The sequence below is a fragment of the Populus alba genome, chromosome 6, assembly GCF_005239225.2.
Source record: "Populus alba chromosome 6, ASM523922v2, whole genome shotgun sequence".
Lineage (NCBI taxonomy): Eukaryota > Viridiplantae > Streptophyta > Magnoliopsida > Malpighiales > Salicaceae > Populus > Populus alba.
In genome coordinates this window covers 460,224-474,074 of record NC_133289.1, presented here as the reverse complement: position 1 = coordinate 474,074, position 13,851 = coordinate 460,224, and the positions used below count along the sequence as shown (strand labels likewise).

At 37.9% G+C, this 13,851-nt stretch overlaps 2 pseudogenes; both read right to left on the bottom strand.

Annotated features, from left to right (window-relative positions):
- Window positions 1–1,307: 1,307 nt before the first annotated feature.
- On the bottom strand, window positions 1,308–2,175 carry LOC118032243 (zinc transporter 1-like; annotated as a pseudogene).
- Window positions 2,176–9,628: 7,453 nt separating this feature from the next.
- On the bottom strand, window positions 9,629–12,615 carry LOC118032244 (zinc transporter 8-like; annotated as a pseudogene).
- Between the last annotated feature and the right edge of the window lie 1,236 nt (window positions 12,616–13,851).

Genomic DNA, 13,851 nt, shown 5'->3' with positions numbered 1-13,851 from the left:
TCTTTTGCTGAAATTTTATTCATCTTTTTTTCTATTGGCTTCTTGAAAAAACGGAGAGAAGCAATGCCAGACATCTGGATCAGTTATCGCAATACATATCGTGTGAATAATCTCCCCGATCAGCTTGCATAATAGTGATCTATACTCGGAGACAAATTAAATCAGAACCTCGTAATATTTTAACCTGTTTTTTGTATAGAGTTAGGTTAAAAGCAATCAACTTCAAGGACTTCTGATATGCTCGTAGAAAATGTCAAACAATGATGCAGCACTACTACTGTTAGACTAGAGGAAAAGGTATGAGGACAGGGATATTGTATTCATTCACACGTTTCTCGAAATCTTTTGATCTGTTTGTCTACCAGAAGCATCCTGTGATCTGCTGTGTCTGTATTTGATCAACAAAGTGACAACAAAAGTGCTGATGTTGTTATTGCAGCCCAAGGAAGCTTCAGATTTTGACCTGGCCAGGTAAATCTAACAAAGCAGTCCAATATGTCTGCTAAAACATAGATTTGAATGTTTGTTCTGTTTCTTCCAAATGGACGTGCACATATGATGCCTAAATTTTCTACCACTGAACAATTACCGATGAGAGCAAGATCCTAGTCTTGATAGCAACGCATGCAGGTGGTTCGTTTGTTGAGTGGCAAGTAAAAACCATTGTTATAAAACATGATCTGACCTTGCTGATCAATTCAGTGATCTAGCCCAGGTCATGTTTTATATCGATCCACGTTTGAGAGTTCCCCGTGTAAAACCTCATCAATCTTATCAAAATCATTATTAGGCAGACTAGTCTTGATAATAACACATGCAGGTGGCTCATACAAGAGTCTTTATTTTTCATTTTTTTGAGCTTCGGATCGATTAGACTAATTTGGAGAGATTTAAGTCACAGTGATTATTTTAGATAAAATAAACATTCTATTATACTGAAGGGTGGTCTTCTCCCATTTATATCATTATGTCACGCATGCTGTTTGAGGCCACCGAAGAGAAAAAAATGTAGACTTGATTCTCAAGAAAATAAAAGGGCCACAGCGAAAAAAAAAAAAAAAACAGTGTATTGTCATCACATACAGACTCCGTACAATTCTTTTGATTATCAAAATTGGCCAATTTTTTAATCCAAGACAATGAAACGAATGAAAGAGATGACATTTACAACACCAAGAAACTGGTAGGCAAAAGGGACTTTCTCTATCTTCATCAAAGCCAAAGCTAAGTCAATCATATCGGTACAAGATTTTCAAGAAAAAAACAGGAGAAAAAGACGAGAAAAAGGACTTTAGATAGCTAAAGCTTCAAGCCCATTAGGGAAGGAGAGACATACGACAAACTCTAGAAGAAGAGAAACATTAACCCCAAATTGAAGGGCTCCATTACTTTGCACTTTTGGATGCATAAAATCAGCTGCCAGAAGATCCACAAGTGCCATGTAGATTAGGATACCAGCTGACGCAGCATTAAGAATTCCTTCAACAATAAGAGCATTAGGACTGCTCTCATTAAAGACTATATCTTTGGTCTTGAATTTCGCCTAGAAACATCAAAACAAGTGTATCAACTAACACATATATTTAGAGAAAATTTTCAATTTTAGACTATATAAAAAAAATAGGTAGGATAAATTGTTAGAAACAAAGCTATGCCTTTACCTGAGTAATGCATCCACCAATTCCCATACCCTCAAACAATTGATGAAAGTTTAGAGCAGCCACTAGAGGTCTTATTGTCTAGGGACTTGCAGAAGCTCTTAACGAAATTCCTGTAATCACAGAGTGCACCACAATTCTCAACTCCAAAACCTACAGAACTTTAGTAAATCTATAAATAAAGAAAACAAAAGAATAACAGTTCCAAGAGCATTCATGTCATCTCCTCTAAAAAAATTTAGGTCTGAGCCTCTCCTTTGTAACAAAAGAGAAACAATTATCGGTGTAATAACCGGATGGAGAATAAGCTGAGATAGACTAGAACCAGAACTATCCCCTGAACCATGAGAATGGCCATGAGTTGCATGAGCATGAACATGAATATAACCCTCATGAGCCTCTACCTCTTCCCTCTCCTCATTCCCACTCTTCTATAGATGAGCCTTGTTGGGGTGCAACCTAGATAAATAAGAATTGCAAGACAATCCACCATTAAAGTCCCAATGTCCGACACCATCACCACAAGCCCCGTGAAGGGAAAATGACCACAAGGACTTTTAGCAATAGCTTCTATCCTTGCTGCCGGTGCAATCGGAGTTCATCACAAAAGCTTGGATGATGAAGAACAGATAGTTTTTACAAGAACTGGAAGACAAACTCCAATTGCACGGCAGCAAGGATAGAAGCAATTGTTGTGGCTTTGTTTTTCATCACCTCCGATTTATTGCCTTCTTCTTCTCCCCCTCACATGTGCATAAAGCTTTCATTTGGTATTGCTAGACCAAATTTATAATATCTTTAGGCCCCATAAGTAAATGGGTTTAAGTAGTCATTAAGAATTTATTTGCAGACATCAACCAATTTTAAAGATGATATAGAATTAAAGGGAAATTTTCTTATAAGGTTACGTTCCATCATTGAAGATAACTTTATTCTTCATAAGCCTTATATTCCAGTTAACACAACAAGAAAGCATAGACCAAGCCCTACATTAGAATTTTCCAAACACTAGATTAGGCCATATATATATATGTTTAAAATAGTATGTTTCGCTCTCAACCCACCGTCGCCTCACGGCAAAAAATGTTGGAATATTGCCAATTATGTTGACATTATCAAAGAAGGAGGCTTGTTGGTGGCAACCACCAACCTTGACTTTGGTAGCCATCTTTGTTGAAGAAGAGATGAGTTTGGCAGCCACCATTGATGACAAAGGAGCAAGAGGAGCTGCCATTGAAGCCTATAAATAGACACCAAGAGTGCATCACAAAGTGTGAGAGTTGTGAGACATGTAGAGAGAAGAAGAGAGAAAGAAAGAGAAGGGCTGCCACCAGCAGCCATGCTGCCACTAGCAGCTGCTGCCCCATGTAGCAATGAGAGATGGGAGTTGAGTGAATGTGATCCTCCTCCATGTGTTGTATTCTTTCTCTATCTCTAAATAAAATGAACCTCTCCCGTGGATGTAGGCAATTTGCCGAACCACGTTAAATATTGTGTCTCAGTGTGCTTACCCCTCCTATGAGCAAAGATCAGTACATCACCGGTCCCGGATTCCGCCCCATCAAATGGTATCAGAGCTTTTTTGGTTTAAAGTGGTGTTTGATCTTTGCTCAAAAATGAAAGTTGTCAAAATGGTGTTTTGACCATCCCACTGTGTAGAGGAGGACGATACGAAGCCACTGGTGAAAACGGCGTCAAAATCGGACGTCGGACATGGCCGCACTCTCCATCACTCTCCGGCAAGGCGTCTACCCACGCGCGCCGACGCGCCCCACGCGTCTTCTTCACCCGGATGAGTTGACCCGACCCGAATACAGTATGAACAGTGACGTTATCATGAACAGTGCCATGCAAAGGACGACATCAGCATGATGCAAGGATGACATCATCATACACAGTCAGCAAGCCATTGACTAGTCACCTGACATGTCAACATAGTGGGACCCACCTGCCATGTTATCAGCCACGAGCCGAGTGGAGCCGAGCTGAGTTGGAGCCGAGCCGCGAGCCGAGGGATAGGATCCAGTGTAACGGATCCTACGTGCAACCGGATCTGATAGTGAATCTGAGCCGTTGATGAGGCCAGAATTGTTTTGATCAAATCTTAGCCGTCTGAAGTGCGATTTGGACGATTCAAGACATGTTTCCAGCTAATTTGATCATTCCGGATGCAATGGTAAAGTCCAATCATTGAGATTTAAGACCGAAAATGACAGTGGTGAATTATTAAAGAGAGATTGCCCGATGAGGAGGCATCTAAAGGTCATCATGGTGGTCGATGGAGATGAAGAAGAAGAAGGTGCACATGTTTACCCAATTATATGTGCCAAACTACGGGCCACGATAGGAGCCCTAGTTTAGACCGTCGCATAACGACAATCAGAGACACCTTAGAGAAGGTGTGAGGGCCATGAAAGGAGCCCAGGTCAAGAACGCTCCAGAAAGCATGTGCTGAACAAGCAAGATGACAATTGCCAACATAAATGGCAAAGGGGGTGATTGTTGGAATATTGCCAATTATGTTGACATTATCAAAGAAGGAGGCTTGTTGGTGGCAACCACCAACCTTGACTTTGGTAGCCATCTTTGTTGAAGAAGAGATGAGTTTGGCAGCCACTATTGATGACAAAGGAGCAAGAGGAGCTGCCATTGAAGCCTATAAATAGACACCAAGAGTGCATCACAAAGTGTGAGAGTTGTGAGACATGTAGAGAGAAGAAGAGAGAAAGAAAGAGAAGGGCTGCCACCAGCAGCCCTGCTGCCACTAGCAGCTGCTGCCCCATGTAGCAATGAGAGATGGGAGTTGAGTGAATATGATCCTCCTCCATGTGTTGTATTCTTTCTCTATCTCTAAATAAAATGAACCTCTCCCGTGGATGTAGGCAATTTGCCGAACCACGTTAAATATTGTGTCTCAGTGTGCTTACCCCTCCTTTGAGCAAAGATCAGTACATCACCGGTCCCGGATTCCGCCCCATCAAATATTGCCAATTATGTTGACATTATCAAAGAAGGAGGCTTGTTGGTGGCAACCACCAACCTTGACTTTGGTAGCCATCTTTGTTGAAGAAGAGATGAATTGTTGGTGGGAGAAACCACTGGTGGTGGCTTTGAAACACTCAGAGGGGATAAAACACACTGTTTTATTACACAAAACCGAAGCTTACAATTAAACACAAAAGCTTAACAATACACGCCCTCTCTCTCTCTATTTTCTTACTAGTGTTCCTCTCAATTCTCTCCACCCATATAACATAAGCTGGACACTCTATTTATACACAAAAACAGAATACGAAAATTCAAACTTTCTTCAAGTGTGAAGGCGGCTGGCGGCTGTGGCAGCTGGTGGCTGGCGGCTGTGGCTGGTGGCTGGTCGGTTGGTGGCAGCTGGTGGCTGGCTGGGCGGTGGTTGCCTTCCTTGACCATCTAGGAGCTTCTGGATTGAGTTTATTCAACAAAAAAACCATCAGATCACCATACCAAACACATCCCCCACCTGAACATAGCAACCTTAACCTCCCAAAAACTCCCATACAGGAACCATGCATATGTCCCTACTACATCCTCTGCTCCCATCTACAAAGCACCTGACCCTACACCCTGTATCATCACTCCCAATGACCCAGAACAAGCTTAACTCTTTTTTGAAAGATTCCCCTCGTGGGTGGAATACCAAGATCTAAAAAGGGCATTTTGCAAGCTTGGTCGAGTTACCAAACTTTTTATATCTACACGAAAAACCGTTCTTGAAAGATGTTTTGGCTTTGTGGACATCTTATCCCCTGTACTGGTATCTGATCTATGCGATCAAGCTAACACCATCTGGTTTGATACATATAAGCTGAGAGTGAATCCAGCTAAACACCACCCCAGTAGACCTCCCCCTACATCGCCAAAACCCAACCTAAAGCCTGTCAAAACACAAAACACAAAGTCTACGTTGCGAGACAACAGATCATTTATTGATGTTCTCACAAACAAAAAACCCCATCCGATCAGTACGGAAAGAAGAATGATACAGTATGACTCCACAGAGGAAGATAAGGAATGGCTTTATAGGAGTATGGTAGGGAATATATTGCCCAATATCGATGTCGCAACCATGGAGGCATAAATATTACAAGCCGTTGATAAAGCAGTGAGCTTTAGATTTTTAGGTGCCAGCCAGGGGATCATCACTTTTGTGGATCGATTGAGTGTACAACAAGAACAAGCAAAGGAGGGGTCTTTATTGCAATCAGTTTTTACTAACCTCAGACAATGGGAAGGAAGAACTAGAGCTCATGATTGATTCGCTTGGATAGCAATTTTTGGCCTACCAATGGAAGGCTGGAACAAAAATTGCATTGACATTCTCCTGCAGAGTTGGGGAAGCATTGTTGGCTATGATACAACATGTGTTAGTCAGGGATCCATCTCCGGTATCAGAGTTCTCATTAATACTAGAAAGTTGGAACCTTTGCACGATCAAGTGATTCTCGAGCTTGATGGAACGCAGGTCGATATTAGCCTGCAAGAAATTAAGGGTGATCTCATCCCCTCACTCACAACAGTCAAGCACTCTATGGATGTCTCTCTCTACACGGAATCTGTCCTATCCGATGATGAAACAAGGGAAGTGGAAGTGGAAGTGGAAATTATTTCGGCAGCATGGGCTACAAGACAAAATGCTGAGTTTGAATTCTTATGTGCGTGGGATAACCAGAACCAGGTTGACAGCGCATCTCTCACATCTGCCATATCATCGGAGTACCTGTATCCAGAAATCACGGAGGTCTGCAGACATGCAGCTCTATCAGACGATTGTATGTACGATGATAGTAACCGTTTGGCTTTGGTTCCTTATGACTACGTTGGGGTGGCTATAACTGAGTGCATAGAGACAACTGTGCAGCAAACATGATGTTTTTTCAAGAAAGATGTGTTGGACCAGCAAACCGGTTGCATTAGCGAAGATTTGACAATGACGGGCCAAGACAAAATCCAAAAGCCATCCAATATGGGCCAGATATCAAATGTTTTCCCAAGCAGTGGGCCATCTTTTGCCAATTTTATTACTTCCATTACAGATCCAATCGAACTGTGTGATTTGAAATTACATAACAGGAGATCCCAATGCAATAAGGCAAGAAAGTTGTCTCGTAAATCATCATCCTTCAAAAGAAGAAAATTGCGCAAAATGGAAAATCAAAGCTCTAAACAAGCTGAGATGGGAATCACTGAGTATTCAGTATCTGATAATGGAATCATGAATAGAAATGCTATTATTCGATCTGGAAGGGACCTAGCTAGAGAGGATGACGCAACCAGTGTGCAAGTTCTTTTTTCCTCATCATCTAATAAACAAACACCTGAGACTATACATCCTGACCCCAGGGATGAAGCGAACTCTTGCTGGGTGGTGGGAAAAGCAATATTATAAATTCATGAGGACAGCCATCTCATGACACAGACACTACAAGGTTTGATTGAAAAAGAGCAAGAGGAGTGGATTAGAAGGAAGAAATAGTGAGCTCACTATTCAGTTCTTGTCCAAGGTATGGTTATTATTCCTTTTGATGAGTAGTATTATTATTTGGAATTCCTGTGGTATAGGAGGTAGAGACAAGAAAAGTTGTGCAAGGTCTCTGGTTAGAAATTTTAATCTAGATATTTTGGGTATTCTGGAGACAAAACTTGAGAGATGAGTGAAAAGAGCAAGAAAGCCTTGATGGAAAGTGGATCTTCACACACTTCATTTGGTCATTTTATTGACAATTTGATGAGCTAGTTCTTCTGCTGCAACATTATATTAGGTCCTCTTAGCAGAGGTTTTTTTCTTTGTTCTTTTCCCTTTATTTCATCATAACTATTCGCTGCCTAGATAAATTAATTTCAATAATAATACCAATGGATGATGATATTTCCCTATTAATTACTCTCTAATAAATCTGTACCATATAATTGGTGTTTTGCAATTATCTTTTGCTGAAATTTTATTCATCTTTTTTTCTATTGGCTTCTTGAAAAAACGGAGAGAAGCAATGCCAGATATCTGGATCAGTTATCTCAATACATATCGTGTGAATAATCTCCCCGATCAGCTTGCATAATAGTGATCTATACTCGGCGACAAATTAAATCAGAACCTCGTAATATTTTAACCTGTTTTTTGTATAGAGTTAGGTTAAAAGCAATCAACTTCAAGGACTTCTGATATGCTCGTAGAAAATGTCAAACAATGATGCAGCACTACTACTGTTAGACTAGAGCAGAAGGTACGAGGACAGGGATATTGTATTCATTCACACGTTTCTCGAAATCCTTTGATCTGTTTGTCTACCAGCAGCATCCTGTGATCTGCTGTGTCTGTATTTGATCAAGAAGTGACAACAAAATTGCTGATGTTGTTATTGCAGCCCAGGGAAGCTTCAGATTTTGACCTGGCCAGGTAAATCTAACAAAGCAGTCCAATATGTCTGCTAAACATAGATTTGGATGTTTGTTCTGTTTCTTTCAAATGGACTTACACATATGATGCCTAAATTTTCGACCACTGAACAATTACCGATGAGAGCAAGATCCTAGTCTTGATAGCAACGCATACAGGTGGTTCGTTTGTTGAGTGGCAAGTAAAAACCATTGTTATAAAACATGATCTGACCTTGCCGATCAATTCAGTGATCTGCCGAATAGAATTCTAGCACAGGTCATGTTTTATATCGATCCATGTTTGAGAGTTCACTGTGTAAAACCTGATCAATCTTATCAAAATCATTATTAGGCAGGCTAGTCTTGATAATAACACATACGTACAGGTGGCTCATACAAGAGTCTTTATTTTTTCATTTTTTTGAGCTTCGGATCGATTAGACTAATTTTGGAGAGATTTAAGTCATAGTGATTATTTTAGATAAAATAAACATTCTATTATACTAAAGGGTGGTCTTCTCCCATTTATATCATTATATCACGCATGCAGTTTGAGGCCACTGAAGATTAAAAAATGTAGACTTCTCAAGAAAATAAAAGGTCACAGCGAAATAAAAAAAGTGTATTGTCATCACATACAGACTCCGTACAACTCTTTTGATTATCAAAATTTGCCAATTTTTTTAATCCAAGACAATGAAACGAATGAAAGAGATGGCATTTACAACACCAAGAAACTGGAAGGCAAAATGACTTTCGCTGTCTTCATCAAGCAAAAGTTAAGTCAATCATATCATTACAAGATTTTCAAGAAAAAAGAGGAGAAAAAAAATAATAATTCATTTTTTAATCGAAAAACTCTCTTTGCAACGCGTTATCACACGCTAAATCGGAAGCTCTGATCTATTGATCTAATGTAATATTTTGACCTATTTTTAATATAGATTTAGCTTAAAAACAAGCAACTCAAGTACTTCTAATATGTTCAAATGTCAACAATGATGCAGCACTACTGTTAGACTAGAGAAGTATGAGGACAGGGATATTGTATTCATTCACACGTTTCTCGAAATCTTTTGATCTGTTTGTCTACCAGCAGCATCCTGTGATCTGCTGTGTCTGTATTTGATCAAGAAGTGACAATGAAACTGCTCATGGTTGTTGTTGCAGCCAAAGGAAGCTTCAAATTTTGATTTTTCGTAGTTATTTCTTCTGTCTTGATACTGACTAAAAACAACATAAAAATACTTTTCTGAATTAAGAGTTGCTTTATCTAGAGAATTATATATTTAATCTGCAGCTGAAAGATGCATGTTAGGGTCACTCATCGTTATAAAAAGAAGGGGAAAATATAATTGCTGGAATAATTTTGGAAAGATTTTAGATAAAATAAACATTATATTCTACAAGGGTGCTCTTCTCCCATTTAGATCAATATAAAAAGAAATCGCTGGTTGGTCATTGTTTTGTAGATGGTTTGACATGCAGTTTGAGGTCACCGAAGAGCAAGAATTGTAGAATTTTTCATGAAAAGAAATATTCACAACGAAATAAAAAGGTGTATTATCATCACATACAGACTTCAGACAACTCTTTTGATTATCAAAACTGTGCAAATTGTTTAATCCAAGACAATGAAACGAATGAAAGAGATGACATTTACAACACCAAGAAACTGGAAGGCAAAATGACTTTCGCTGTCTTCATCAAGCAAAAGCTAAGTCAATCGTATCATTACAAGATTTTCAAGAAAAAGAGGAGAAAAAGGACTATAGATAGCTAAAGCTTCAAGCCCATTTGGCAAGGAGAGACATACAACCAGCTCCTATAAGAAGAGAAACATTAACCCCAAATTGAAGGGCTCCATTGCTTTGCACTTTTGGATGCATAAAATCAGCCGCCAGAAGATCCACAAGTGCCATGTAGATTAGGATACCAGCTGACGCAGCATTGAAAATTCCTTCAACAATAAGAGCTTTAGGACTGTTCTCATTATAGACATTTGATATGCCTATGCCAATTGCAATGCCAACTGGGGTTGTTAGAGAGAAGAAGAGTGCCATTATCACAATAGTTTTGGTCTTGAATTTCGCCTAGAAACATAAATACAAGTGTATCAAGTGACACATATTTAGAGAAAATATTCAATGTTAGACTATTTAAAAAAAAAAAAAAATAGGTAGCATAAATTGTTAGAAACAAGGCTATGCCTTTACCTGAGTAATGCATCCACCAAGTCCCATACCCTCAAAAAATTGGTGAAAGCTTAGGGCAGCCACTAGAGGTCTTATTGTCTCGGGACTTTCAGAAGCTCCTAAAGACACTCCTATAATCACAGAGTGCACCACAATTCCCAACTCCAAAACCTAAGAAAAACACAAACATAAATTAAGTATCCTACAGTTTAGCAAATCTTTAAATTAGAAAAAAAAAAACAATGACAAGCAAGGGCGAGACATATTAAAGGCTTGGGTGGGCTATAGCCAGATTAAGATTTTATCAATATTTTTTAACTAGTTTTATGCTAAAACAATTTGCAATTCTTGATTAAGTTACCAAAAAATTTTAAAAATATAGGTGGAGTCTTCTAATATGATGTTTTAGCTTGGGTTAAGATTTCAGAACTTTTGAAGAAATTCAGAAATTTGATGAAAAATCACAATTTAATCAGTTTTACGTTATTAGGCGTAATTTTCAATCCAGCCATCAAATTAAGCTGAAATTTTATGAGAGATCTAAAAAATATATTAAATAAAATCTAGTTTAAAATTTTAGGATGAATGGAGCTTGGTAGTGCTAACAAAAAAAAAGACCGTCAAATAAAAGCAAAACGATTCATTAAGGATAAAATGGTTGTTTGTCATTAAAAAAAATAAAATAAATTAGTTCTTTCTTCTTTTTATATGTTACTGACTGGGCAGAAGCAGAATCAAAAAAAAAAAAAGGTGAGAAAGAAAGAGAGAAAAGTAAGGGGAAAATATATATAAAAAAAAATATCCAAGGAAAAAAAAAGTGCGAGAATAACTTTGTAAACTTACAAAATCCAACTTGTAAAACACTAATTTAAAGAAGAATCAAGTGAAGGAATGAGAAATTTGAGAGAGGAAAAAAATTTAATTACTTTATTTTTCTAGTTGACATGAGATTGTTATTTTATCTCGGTTGAGGGGTTATTACAATATCGATTCAGATTCGATTATAAATGAATTATATTCCACAAAACATCAAAGGATATAACTTTAATAGTGGGTTTATTTTTACTTTCACTTCAATTTTATATACTTTCAAATTTATTTTTTAATATTTTAGATAGTTTATTTAAATTAAAATTTTAATTGTTAACTTCAAAATTATGTATGAGTTAATAATTAATCTTAAAAAAAAATATATATATATATTATGCATGCATGTCCTCTGCTCTAAAAGTTGTTAGGTTTGAGCCTCTCCTTTGTAACAAAAGAGAGAAACAATTACCTGTGTAATAACCCGATGGCGAATAAGCTGAGATGGACCAGAACCAGAACTATCCACTAAGCCATGAGAATGGCCATGAGTTGCATGAGTATGAACATGACCCTCATGAGCCTCAACTGCTGCCTTCTCCTCATCCCCCCTCTCCTCTGGTTGAGCCTTGTTGAGGTGCAACCTAGTATAATAAGAACTTGCAAGACAATCCACCATTAAAGTCCCGATCGCCGACATCATTGCCACAAACCCCGTGAAGGGAAATTTACCCAAGGATTTTCACCAAGGCATGGCGATGTCAAGCTATCAAAAGCATCAGGAAGCACATGAATAAAGCCTGTCGACAATATAACACCGGCTGCAAAGGCTTTGATGATGAAGAAAATAGTCTTTTCAGGGCGTAAAACGGGGATAGTTTTTCCAAGAATTGGAAGACAAACTCCAACTGCACCCGCAAAAAGGATAGAAGCAATTGCTATGGCTTTGTATTTCAAGGCCTCAGATTTATTTTTGCCTTCTCCTCCTGCATCACATGTGCATTCTGCTAAAGCAAGAGTAGGGAGTAGTAGAAGCAAGCAAATGAAGGTTAAATAAAATTTGATAAAATTCTGCATCGTGATGGGATCAAGAGAAAATTTGTTAGCAAAGTGAAGGAAGAGGGATCGAAGAGGTAGGCAGGCAGTTCTTGTTAGCAAAACGAAGATATTGCTATTGTACTTTGATTTGTACAGAGAAACGTGATCCCCGCTTACTCTTTATAAATTGCTGTACACTATTCGGATGGCATCATGAATTTTCGATTTTTTTTTTTAAATTAGGCCAAGTATTTACATGGAGGGAGGTAAATTATCAAAAGGGTATTCAGATATATTTTGTTTGGTGTGGTAGGGTGAGTGAATTCATGAGAATTGCAGGGTTAAACAGGTAATTGTCTTGCTCTAATAATCACATAATTAAGAACAATGACAGGTAGCTAGGCTACGACTAATTCTGTGAACTAATAGTGATGGTGTTAAACAGTGAAGAAATAATGAGGACATCCAATGCTCTATTTGTCGAAAAAAGCATCCAATTAAGGCTTCAATAAGGAAATATATATTAATACAATGATGTACATGACACAATTTCTCAATTATATCCTTATATTAAAAACTCAATTATTTTCCCTTGAATTACTTTCTATATATATTTTTCCTAATTAACAATTAAAAAAAAATGTAAGAAAATTAATGTTCGTTGTTGACTTTGTATGTTTCGAAAGAGATATTTAAGATTGGACAAGTCTAAGTGTTGGAAGAATGTCGACATTGTAAGTAACAAGAAATTAGATCCAAAGGATTTCATTTATTAAAATCTAGGTCTCTCTTACAGTTACCATAGTCAACTCACAATTATGAGGACATTATGTGCCTCTGCCGCCTCCTTTACTTTAGTAGTTTACCTCACTCCGCTCAGCAGTTTACAACTGTGCACGTAAGTTTCGTTGTCGGACTGATTAAATATTTGTGAAGATTTTCATGATCTTTTTTCGCGTGCATTGAATATTATATTGGAATCTAGTCTTGAGTTTTTTTACTTTTTTAACGAGGATAGATGTTTTCCTTATCAAGTGATCAAGTTCAACTCGCGATTTGATTGGCCCGAGTGAGAATTTTTCTTTTTAATTTTTGTCCAAACCAATGCTTCATTAAAAAAAACATAATGAAATAATATTATTTTATGTTTTAGAGTTGAGCAGGCTACTAACACATGATCATGACCTTAGATTGGATTATATATTTAGATCTGCTAAATATGGTTTTTTTTTAATCAAATTCGGGCCAGTCTAGCTCAAAGCCGGGTCAAATCCCGGATTAGATCTGTTTTATATATAGAATCCAGGCCAATCTAGCTGAAGGGTCCGAGAACTCGGAGGCTATATGATCATGATCCTCTACTTTCTCTTCTTTGGTACACCTGAATTACCTTCTATGTTTAAGGAATTTTATAACCATAGTTCTTTTTAAACCAATACTGGGTTGTTGTTTTGAAGGAATCAAGAATCATTTTGGTTATATGCAGTAAAACATCATACTTAATATTGGTTCAGACATGTTAGCCAGATTTCATACTTGATGTCGAACAACATTAGGAATAGTTTCGGTGTCAACCATGGACTGTAATTATCTTGTCCAAATCCACAACCACCCTCCTCACAACAAGCTAGGCCTAGTTAGATTAGGGAAGCCTAACACTACAACCTTTTCATGTACAGCAGCATTAGGTTCGGAGTGAATGATGATCTCTTGCATTCAACAAGCTAAGGACGAAGACTAGA